This window comes from Papio anubis, chromosome 3, assembly GCF_008728515.1.
Source record: "Papio anubis isolate 15944 chromosome 3, Panubis1.0, whole genome shotgun sequence".
Taxonomy (NCBI): Eukaryota; Metazoa; Chordata; class Mammalia; order Primates; family Cercopithecidae; genus Papio; species Papio anubis.
Genome location: NC_044978.1, coordinates 31,963,568 through 31,974,903, shown reverse-complemented (window position 1 = coordinate 31,974,903; position 11,336 = coordinate 31,963,568).

Sequence of the window (11,336 nt, the reverse complement as noted above, 5' to 3'; positions counted from 1 at the left end):
TAGACCACAGAGGAATATAAAGAAAAGAGGAAATTAGAAGCTATACTGAAAGTCCAGGTGAGAGATGACACCTGGAGTGATGTGAGAAGTGGGTGAACTAAACTTTGAGCAGAAATCCTAAAGGATGCAATGATAGATTGCATGTGAGAGTATAGACTGACAGACAGTAGGCAAACCATGGTGCTATTTACTGAGATTAGAAATGAGAGGGGGCAGGAAAAGGTTTGTTTTGTTTGTTTAATTGTTTGATTTTATTTATTGGATGGGGTAGAAAATCCAGGTTTATTTTGTTTTAAAATAAATTTGAAATAGCTATTTCTACTGGCAAGTGAGACAGTCAAGCGGGCACTTGGATATACCGATCTTAAGACATAAAATTAGAGAGTCCTCAGCACAGAGATTGCATTTACAGCCACAAGATTGGATAAAACATCACCAAAGGTTTTAAGTGTTGGTTCCTGGACACTGCCATATCTAGAAGGGGGGAAGTGAGGAGAAATCAGTGAAGAAGACAAAGAAGGAGCAGCCAGTGAGGTTGGAACAAAATCAAGAGAGTTTGGTGTAGTCAGTTTAATTTTTAATAGAGTATTAGAGAGAATGGAGGTTATGGAATTCCTTATAGCAGATAACTTCTAAGCTAAACCGGATATGCTGAAGCTGGTCACATAGAAAAAGAGGCAAAGTTAATATCCCCTTAGATGCCCATCTAGACATCATGTAGAAATAAAGCACATTGAATATCATGCTTTAATTACTCAGTGAGTACCTAAAACAAGGACCAAATGTGCGAAGATACAGTGTAGGAACTCAAAATTAAAAGAGTCAGGAAGCCATTGCTTACATAGTGTCATGGTCACTGAAACAGGAGTTTTGCAAAGCCCTAATACCTTATGTCCCTAAGATACCAGAACAGCACATTTCTGTTTCCATCAGAATTAGAATGTGTATCTTATCTAAGATTCTGTATGGAATGAGACACTGGTTCTGAGTGCTTTGTTCACTTCATACTACCATGAGAATGATAAACATCAACAACAACAAGGGAAATATCACTCTAAAGATAATTAAGCTGAGTATTTGCAACAATTTTTTGCAAATGTAGGTGAACCATGGGTAAGACCATGAGATATGGAAGCAGACACATCAGCTTCAAATCAAATAGGTGCTCTACAACCTACTATGTGTTAGTTGGGAATTTGTTTACCCTCTTGCCTATTTCTGCATCAGGAAAATGAAGTATCTATATCTTAGATAGAGATTACATGATATAATACTTTAGGGTACATAACACAGTGCTTGGCCTAAGGTAATAATTGATCAACCTATGTTGCCTTGTGTCATACCATGTCAGTTTATAGTGTGAGCATTTCTGAATACTGTATCATTAGTCTGTGAAAATTTATTTAAAGGATTTAGGAATGCTACATTTACATAACTATTTTCTTATTACTAAGCATGAACACTCTACATTTATGATATTATTAATAATATTTTTCTGAATATAAATTTACGTAAATCATTGTCTACATCCTTGATTGGCATTTCTTGACACGTTTAATGTCCTTGCTTCTATTTTAGTCTATGATTTAAATTTCATGAAACCAAATTACAGTTTTACAATAATAGCTAAGAGCTTCCTTTGTTAATTTATAGATTTTTCTGCCCAACATTTACCACAAAAAAATCACACATCATTTTAATATTCCTTTGTGCTACATTTTTCTTAAATTTATAGAGATAATGAAAAGGAAAATTATCTGTAGCCCGAAAACTTTTAAAATATGCATCTGAGGACATCTTTACAAAGCTGTTTAAAACAGCATAGAGCTTTACTTATGCTAAAGAAATTATCCCCTACCACACGTTTTAGAGGATATGATGTATCCTACATTTCTTTTCTTTGAGTTAACATTGTATAATTCAGGACACAGATGATGAAGACTATGGTTTTTCTAACTAAATGATTATTAGTGGTTTAGAGAAATTATTGTCCAAAGAATAGAGACTCTCTTTTTCCTGCAAAGCTAAAATTGAATTAATTAAATCTCTTTATGAAGCAGATGTTGAAAAACTTGGAAATTCAGTGGGCAGGAAGGCATCAGTCAGAAAAGATTTTTTTAAAATTATTAATTAGTTTTTAAACATAGCTCATTTTACTCTTACTTATTTTTAGCAAAGATAATTTAATCAGATATTCCTGGAATAGGTTTCGCAACCCTTCTGCAGTTCCAGTTTCTTTCTTTGACTTCTTTCAGAAGTTACATCATTGCCAACCTTCCCCTTTGCTTGTGATGGGAAGACAAAGAAAGGTGTGCTGGAGGTCAGGCTCTATGAACCTGACATAATCACTGAATTCCCAAGTCAAGATGCACAACAAGCGATGGCATCTGTTTACCACTCTTCCTGTTTTTATTTTTGGCACTGGAAAGACTGGACTTCAATGAAGTCTCTTAGAAGAGCGCTAATTACTATTAATAGTTTAGAATTGAGGTAATGGCCAATATTAGACTTTACTCTTGTAACTTTAAAAGCCTTAACAGTGGAAAGAGTTATTGATTTTTTGGTCAAGTGTTCATGTATTTTTTTTTTTAACTTATGCTACCTGTAGAAAAAAATAGTTTCAAATGTGTATCTGCTATTAAGAAAATCATCCTGGCTGGGCACGGTGGCTCATGCCTGTAATCTCAACACTTTGGGAGGCCGAGGCAGGTGGATCACCTGAGGTCAGGAGTTCAAGACCAGCCTGGCCAACATGGTGAAACCCCGTCTCTATTAAAAATACAAAAATTAGCAGGGCGTGGAGGCATGCGCCTATAATTCCAGCTCCTTGGGAGGCTTAGGCACGAGAATTGCATGAACCCGGGAGGCGGAGGTTGCAGTGAGCCACGATTATACCATTGCGCTCCAGCCTGGGTGACAGAGCCAGACTCTGTTACAAAAAAGAAAAAAAAAAAATCCAACTCAAAATATCAAGTTTTTTATTCCAAAACACTATACGGTGACCTAGGATCTTTTCTTTTGAGGAAACAATTCTAACTTCAAATATTTAATTGGACTTTAATAAGGCTGAGGGAATGCTATGAGTCCCCCATGAGCTGAAATTCTCAAGTGGAGTTGGGGTTGAGTAGAATAAATTGGTGCTTTTGGTGGATTGTTATTAAATTGGTGTTAGATATTCTTTCCAGTTCTAAGTTGTGGCTGTCAGATGATCTGAAGTTCAGCTTGTGCTTTTGGGCTTTTACTTTATAATCTTGTGAAATCTGGCTAGGAAATTTTTAAAGGTGCAGGGTTACTAAGGGTGATGATATTGTATAAAGAAATATACTGTTTGTGCCAGGCACAGTGGCTCACACCTGTAATCCCAGCACTTTGGGAGGCTGAAGCAGGCAGATCACGAGGTCAGGGGTTTAAGACCAGCCTGACCAACATAGTGAAACCCCTCTTCTAGTAAAAAAAAAAAAAAAAAAAAAAAAAAAAAAAAAATTAGATGAGCGTGGTGGTGTATGCCTGTAATCCCAGCTAGTTGTGAGACTGAAGCAGAAGAATCACTTGAACCCAGGAGAGGGAAGTTGCAGTGAGCAGAGATCGTGCCATTGCACTCCAGCCTAGGCAACAGAGCGAGATTCCGTCTCAAAAAACTATATATATATGTACATATATATATATGTATATATACTGTTCTTTGGACTTAAATCTTCTACCATTCCCTAGCAGTGTGATTTGGGGAAAGTTCCTTCTCTAGCCAAACATCACTTTCATCATCTGCAACACCAGAATTTTCATACCTGTCTGGCAAGCTTATGATGAGAAATAAATATTATGTAGCACCAGTAACAACTAAGCTATCAATTGAGGTGTTATTCTCGACTCCTCTTCTCCTCCAATCTTCCAGTTCCTAAATCCAACAAATTAGCAAGTACTATCAGCTTGACCTTCAAGATATTTTCCAAATCCACCCACCCCACTTCAACAAATCTGTGTTATTGTGTTAATCCAACGGGCATCATTTCTTACCTGAAGTAATTAATTAGCCCGTTAAGTGGTCACCCTGCTTCCACTCATGCTTGCTCAGTCTTGGCAATGATCTCCTGAGTAGCCAGAAGGATCTCTTAAAAAGACAGATAAAAATGCCGGGCACAGTGGCTTACACCTGTAATCCCAGTACTTTGGGAGGCCGAGGAGGGTAGATTACCTGATGTCAGGAGTTCAAGACTAGCCTGGCCAACATGGTGAACCCCCATCTTTACAAAAATACAAAAATTAGCCAGGCTTGATGACAGGTGTCTGTAATCCCAGCTACTCAGGAGGCTGAGACCGAAGAATCACTTGAACAGGGGAGGCAGAGGTTTCGGTGAGTTGAGATTGTGCCGCTGCACTCCAGCCTGGGTGACAGAGCAAGACTCCATCTAAAAAAAAAAAAGAAAGAAAAAGAAAAAAAAAAGAAAAATGAAAAAAAAAAAAAAACCCAGAAAAAAATATCCTACTTATTCTCTGCTTAAAACTCTCTGGAAAATTTCATCTTATTCAGAATAAATCCCAACTTCCTCTCAAGGCCTACAAGGTTCTGCATCTCCTTGCCCTGTTTCCTCCTCTATAGGAGGGGTCTGGTTCCTCCCTTACGGCTTTTCGCCTTCCTCACTCTGATCCTGTCATATTGACCCCTGGCTGCCTTCCCATGAGGGGGCCAAACTCTGGTTGCCTTAGGGTCTCTGCCCACACTGATTCCTTTGCTTGAAAACAGCTTCCCATAAATGTTCCCTCCAGCCTTTCCTTATCATTTAGGCTTTCCTCCTCCCCTCCTTCTAATTTAGAACAACTACTCCAGTCATTCTCTACTGGAGGGTGAAAGCTGGCTAGAGAATGTTCAAAGGTGCATTGGTACTGGGTGATCATATTGTATAAATATGTATACTGTTTTACTGACCCTGTTTTACTTTCTTCATGACGGCTACCCCTGACTGCAAAAACCTTATTTACTTACTTATTTGTTAACTGTCTTTCCCACACTGGAATATAGGATCACCAAGGAGTTCAGTCTGTCTCACTCACCATCGTATTTCTAGAACAAAGGACAGTATCTTACAAATAGTAACTAGTCAAAAAATGTAGGATGAATAAATACACAAATCTTCTACTATGCTTGACACTTAGTAAATGTTTAATTAAAATTGTTGTTATACATCCTTCTATTCAACTTCCACCAGGTAATTCTACTTCAGGTGGAAGAAGTCTATTGTCTTGGTCATAGTTAATATGTCTCTGGAGAAATTGATAAATAAGTTTAGCCTTTAGTGTTGACATTACTACTTAGCACTTGTTGGATAGATGTTGTAATCTGTGTGTTCATTGATACATATCATGATTGCTTCATATCATAACTGAAAGGTTATCAAGAATGAGAAAGCACAATAATGTTTATCTTCAATCAGTAAAATATTCTGACTGGTATTTCATTTACGTGAATTATGCATTTTCTCCACCAAAATGAAGACAGCATGGTGCTACAGGAAAAACTAGCTTAGAGTTAGCAGAAAAACGTTTATTAAGTGATTATTTTTTATTGGTGTTAGGTCTAAAAAGTAGTATAAAATGTGGTCCTTGCTCTTTAAGCAGCTTTTACTGTCATTCCATTACTAAATATAATATGATCTTGTTTATTAAAGGGTAGAGTTACTGATTTGGAAAAACAATACTTTTCCAATCCAACATTCCCTAATATTCCCTGGCCCAAAACAGCTTTTTTCGTGTGAGCATTTTCCATTCCTCTTAAATAGAAGAGAATAGTATTCTCCAACGATTCTTAAATTTCCTTCAGGTTTTTTTCTGAAGTCTGTAAAACAGAGAATACAGCTGCTGACATTGAAATGAGATTCCATGAAACGGTAAGTGTATGGAATGCCAAGGTAAATGGGCTGTTGATTAAGTTTTTCTGATTCCATACCATATGTGAGACGTTCCATCCTGTCACTGGTTACAATTAAAGATAATTTACAACACTGTAACAGGAATTCTGGTCTTCCTCCAAGTCAGCTAAGGTTGATACATAAGAGAACTTCAATAAACATTTGCCACAAAGAGAAAAGAGAAAACAAAAACAAAAACAAAAACTCGAAAGCTGTAATTTAAATACACCACCTAGCATATTTAAATGTGTACATGTATATATCAAAACCAATCATATTAACAGACAAAAATGTATACTTGTGTTAATATGATTGTGTAAATATCTGTGTGTCATTAATATGATTGGTTTTGATGTTAAATTATCCTAACATTCCAGGAGTAAGTCCTATTTGGTCATGGCGTATTACAATTTTAATATGTTTGGGGGTTAGCTTTGTCAGAATTATATTAAAATTTTTGTACCTGTGTTTATAGGGAATATTGGCTTATAATTTTTTAAAATTTTGTTTCAATTTTTGATTCAGAATAATGCTGACCTCGGATAATAAGTTGGGTAATGGTAATATTCTAACCCCCTCAATTTTGGGGAGGAATTGGTGTATAGTTGATATTAATTCTTCCTGCAAAATTAGGTAGTATTCATCTGGGTAAGCCATTGGCACCTGGAGTTTTTTGTGAGAAGATTTGTAACTGAAGATTCTAATAAATACAGGGCTGTTTACATGATTTATTACTTCTTAAGCACATTTTGGTAGTTTAAGTCTTTCAAGAAATGTTTCCATTTGATTGAAGTTGTATTTATTGGCATGAAGGTGAATATCTTATTCCCTTATTATAATTTTAATAGCTATAAAAACTATAGGGACAATACCTTTCTCAGTCCTGACATTGGAAGGTTTGTAGTTTGTCACCTCTCTATTATTCCATATCTATATGCTTACAGAAATCAATTTTATTGATTTTCTCAAAAAATCTTTCAGTGTCATGAATATTCAATATTATTTTTGTTTTTATTTCATTGATTACTGTTCTGGCCTTTGTTATTTTTTTTCTGCTGCTGCTTTTAGCTTCATTTGCTCTTCTTTTTGCATTTTCTTCAATTAGAATAATCAGTCATTAATTTTAGATCTTTCTTTTGATGAATTGAATTATCTTATGGTAAACATTTTTTTCTAAGTACCATTTTAACTTCACATAAAATTTCAATGTAGTGTTTTAATTTTTATTCAATTCAAGATATTTTCTAATTTCTCTTTTGAGTACTTATTGATTCATGGTTACGTAGAATTGTGATATTTAGCGTCTGAATATTTGAGGACTGTGTAGATATGTTTTCGTCACTGACAAATTGAATTTGTGATTTGAATGCATTCTTGATATGACTTGAACTCTTAAATATATTGAGATTTGTTAATCTTTAACATAGCTACTACACTCCAATATTGGAGTCAACACAGTCATTACTATAAATTACTTGTTGAAAGAATCTATCTTGAAGAGAAAGAAAATTAGGGAAAAGAATTTAAACAATTCCTCCAAACCATACATTTATAAATATTGTCATATTTAAAATGCCTGAAAGTCATGCATTCTCCATTAATGGAAAAGCAGTTTGCTATTGGCAACAGAAAAAAACTCAGTGATAGTTTACCAAATGCTTTAAAATTTAAAAGCTGTACTGTTTGGATTTACACTTGTGCGGTATTCTTGTCATTAGAATAAAAACTGCAAATTGCTTTATACTCACCTTCTCTCAAGTAAATCTAAAGAAAATCCCAGTGTATCCAATATTTGTAATGTCTATTTAAAGTGAATCTAAAAACTTTCTAAATTTAGTTTATAGTAAATACCTCAAAATACCTCAAAGAGGTACATTTCAGTCGCTTAAAGGTATGAAAATTGTTTCAGATTCACTGCTTTAAAGGATCTTCAAATATGTTTTCTTTTCTTTCCTTTTTTTTATACTTTAAGTTCTAGGGTACACATGCACAGCATGCAGGTTTGTTACATGTGTATACATGTGTCAGGTTGATTTGCTGCACCCATTAACTTGTCATTTACATTAGGTATTTCTCCTAATGCTATCCCTCCCCCATCCCCCTACCCCACGACAGGCCCCAGTATGTGATGTTCTGTGCCCTGTGTCCAAGTGATCTCATTGTTCAATTCCCACCTCTGAGTGAGAACATGCAGTGTTTGGTTTTCTGTCCTTGCAATAGTTTGTTCAGAATGATGGTTTCCAGCTTCATCCATGTCCCTACAAAGGACATGAACTCATCCGTTTTTATGGCTGCATAGTATTCCATGGTGTGTATGTGCCACATTTTCTTATCCCAGTCTATCATTGATGGACATTTGGGTTGGTTCCAAGTCTTTGCTATTGTGAATAGTGCCGCAATAAACATATGTGTGCATGTGTCTTTATAGTGGCATGATTTATAATCCTTCGGGTATATACGCAGTGATGGGATCACTGGGTCAAATGGTATTTCTAGTTCTAGATTCTTGAGGAATCGCCACAGTGTCTTCCACAATGGTTGAATTAGTTTACACTCCCATCAACAGTGTAAAAGCTTTCCTATTTCTCTACATCTTCTTTGACAGAACCTTACTTCATTCCAAATTAGTATCAGATACTTTAAAATAAAAAAAGATCAGTTCTATACAAAGATAAAATGTTACTTAATACCTGAAGGCTCACATTTTAAATTTATTTTTTATTTTTATTTTTTTGTCAACAGATGATCGATGAAATAATGCTCCACCCTTAAATTCCAGAAAATGGCATGGTTTCTCCCACCTCCTGTGGATATGGGGCATGATCAATCTATTATATAGGATTAATACAAGTTCATGCTTTTTGTTTTATGATGAAACAACATTAAAGAATCCAATTTAGATTGACTGAAGCACAAGTATAATAATCCTTGAATGTGATTATACCTATTTAACACACCAGTTTAAATCCATTATCTTGAGACTTAATGTACTATGGTCCATCCATCTTCATTAGTTTCATTTTTAGTACGATGAGGAGACTCCCTATCCTTCTCAGTTCCCCATGAGGCCTTCTCTTTTTCACATTCTCTTTCTTGGTCTTGGTCTCTTTCTCAGCCTCTTAAAGAGCTGGGGGAGGAAGTCGATGAGGAGATCTAATTGCTTTTTCCCCATCTTGGCCAGATTTGAATATCAACTATAAGGCACATTTTTGGTAGGTTATTGTGAACAGTCAAAGTGTTGGCCACAAGTACTCTGAAGATTCAAGAATGTTAAATAATATAATAAATACTCACTCACAATATTTCCAGATATTAGCAACTAAAGAAACAGGACTAGAAACAAAAGAAATTCTAAGTGGTGAGGAGAGTTATAGTGGGAAAGCAACATAATGATTTATGAAAAAAAATAAGTTTTGAAAACACAGCAAGACTTAAGAAGACAAGATGACTAGAAACAACAAGGAAAGGTTGTAAAATCAACTGACTAATGAGACACTGGCATTCCCAGGAGGCACAGTTAGGGCTTTCCCTCCACACACACGGAGGTGGAAGCCTCAGCATGGTTAGTCGGTTTCCACTAGCATATTTGGTCCTTTCTTATTCTTTACTGGCATTCTTCCACGGCTTCCAGATGCACGCTGGGAATCAGGCTACCACTGGACAGCTGGCTCAGACAGCTGCAGCCATAGTTAACAAGTAGCTGAAGCAAGGAATTGTTTACATGGTCGCAGTTGTTTTCCCTTTCCTGCTGACGTAACTGTTAAATGTTATGGAGGCACATTCACTTCATTGGGTACATTGATAATTATAAATATGTTTAGAAAAATGATATACATATTATTTATATATTATATATGCAAAGCAAAACCATATACATAAAATAAAAAGATGACTATATGTATATGTGTATATATCAAAAGAATTACTTGTCTATTATCAGTTTTGCCCTGCTTTCACCAATCTACCATCTCATGAAAACATTTTAATTCCTGAGTAAATCAGATTGATTATCTCTCAATTTAATAATATAATTTATAATTTAATAGTTAATATTATAATCATGCATTTATTTATTCCACAAATATTCATTAGCGATCTGTTTTTTGATGTTTTAATTATTACCAACTTTTTAAGAATCCAGAGTTTGATAATTTCAAGTATAATTAGTGCTGACACTCTTTTTCTGTCTTTATAGCAGCTGTTAGTCAGTTCAAACCAAAAAAAGTTATTGTCTAAAGAGAATAATATGGTTGATTGTATTTTGCTTAATGTTAAAAAGACAGGAAAGATATTTCTGTCTGAAATTACATCTATTATCAGAATGACTGATCAGGAAATAAGGGAGATTTTTCATCACTTCTAAAGTAAGATGAAGGTAGTACTTACTTAGAAAAATATTAAATATACATATGGTTATAATAATTATATGGTGTCATAAATGTATTCACTTTTGTAGGAAAGAGTCTTTTAGTTTTAAAATTGTATTTCCTATATTCAGTGTTTTGTCTATTCTAGCTTCCCTGGATCCACACATTTGATGCCATGAGTTTCCATATGTTTATCCAAGCCATAGATACAATGAATATAGCATGATGTAAATGTTATATGGGAATCAACAATAGGATAATGACTAAATCTTAATTTGAGCTACATCTATTTCCTCAGTTTCATCCATCCCCGTTGTCTACAAACACTTCTAATTTTAGATTCATCTAGTTATATCAAGATTATATGACCTATTTTATCAGACTTATGCCTGGAGAACTCAGCGTTTTGTACAATTTCTGGAAGAGCCATTGGTATGCTGGTAAATTGGCATGCCATGAGGAAAAGACAAGCCTGATTTGCCTCAGCTGTTAGTCTCCATAGTGTAAATACTGCCACTGAGGTTGATTTCAAGCTACCTACTTGTAGTTACCATACTGCAAATTTCCTGAATATTTATTTACTGGCTCTCATTAATCAGTGTCAGCTGGCTTTAGCATACCTCCTATTCATTATTAGTAGAATTTGGCCAAAAACCCATCAGATCTTCTTGTAAAATCTTATTAAATATTTATTGGAAATCTCAGATATACAATGACTATCATGATCTACTAATCAGCCACTAGCTTTCCTCAAGATGAATATAATCATCTCTACCATACATATCTTCTCCCTGAGAAATCTGCTTCACACGTACTTTCAGCTTCTTTAATCTCTTTTGTTTTTTTTCAGCAGATCATTTATGTTTTTTAAAGTTTCACCTAGGGTCTTCTAAATTAGTGTGATCAATTCTGAGTTTCCTTGCAAATTAAATTTTATTTTTAAAGGGTCAGACTTTTGAGTGGCATTAAACTTAACATTAAAAAGACAATCTCAATTGAAGCATTAAATAACAATTTTATTATTTAGGCATAAACCCAGGATGTGGAAATATGTTCTTAATTAAAC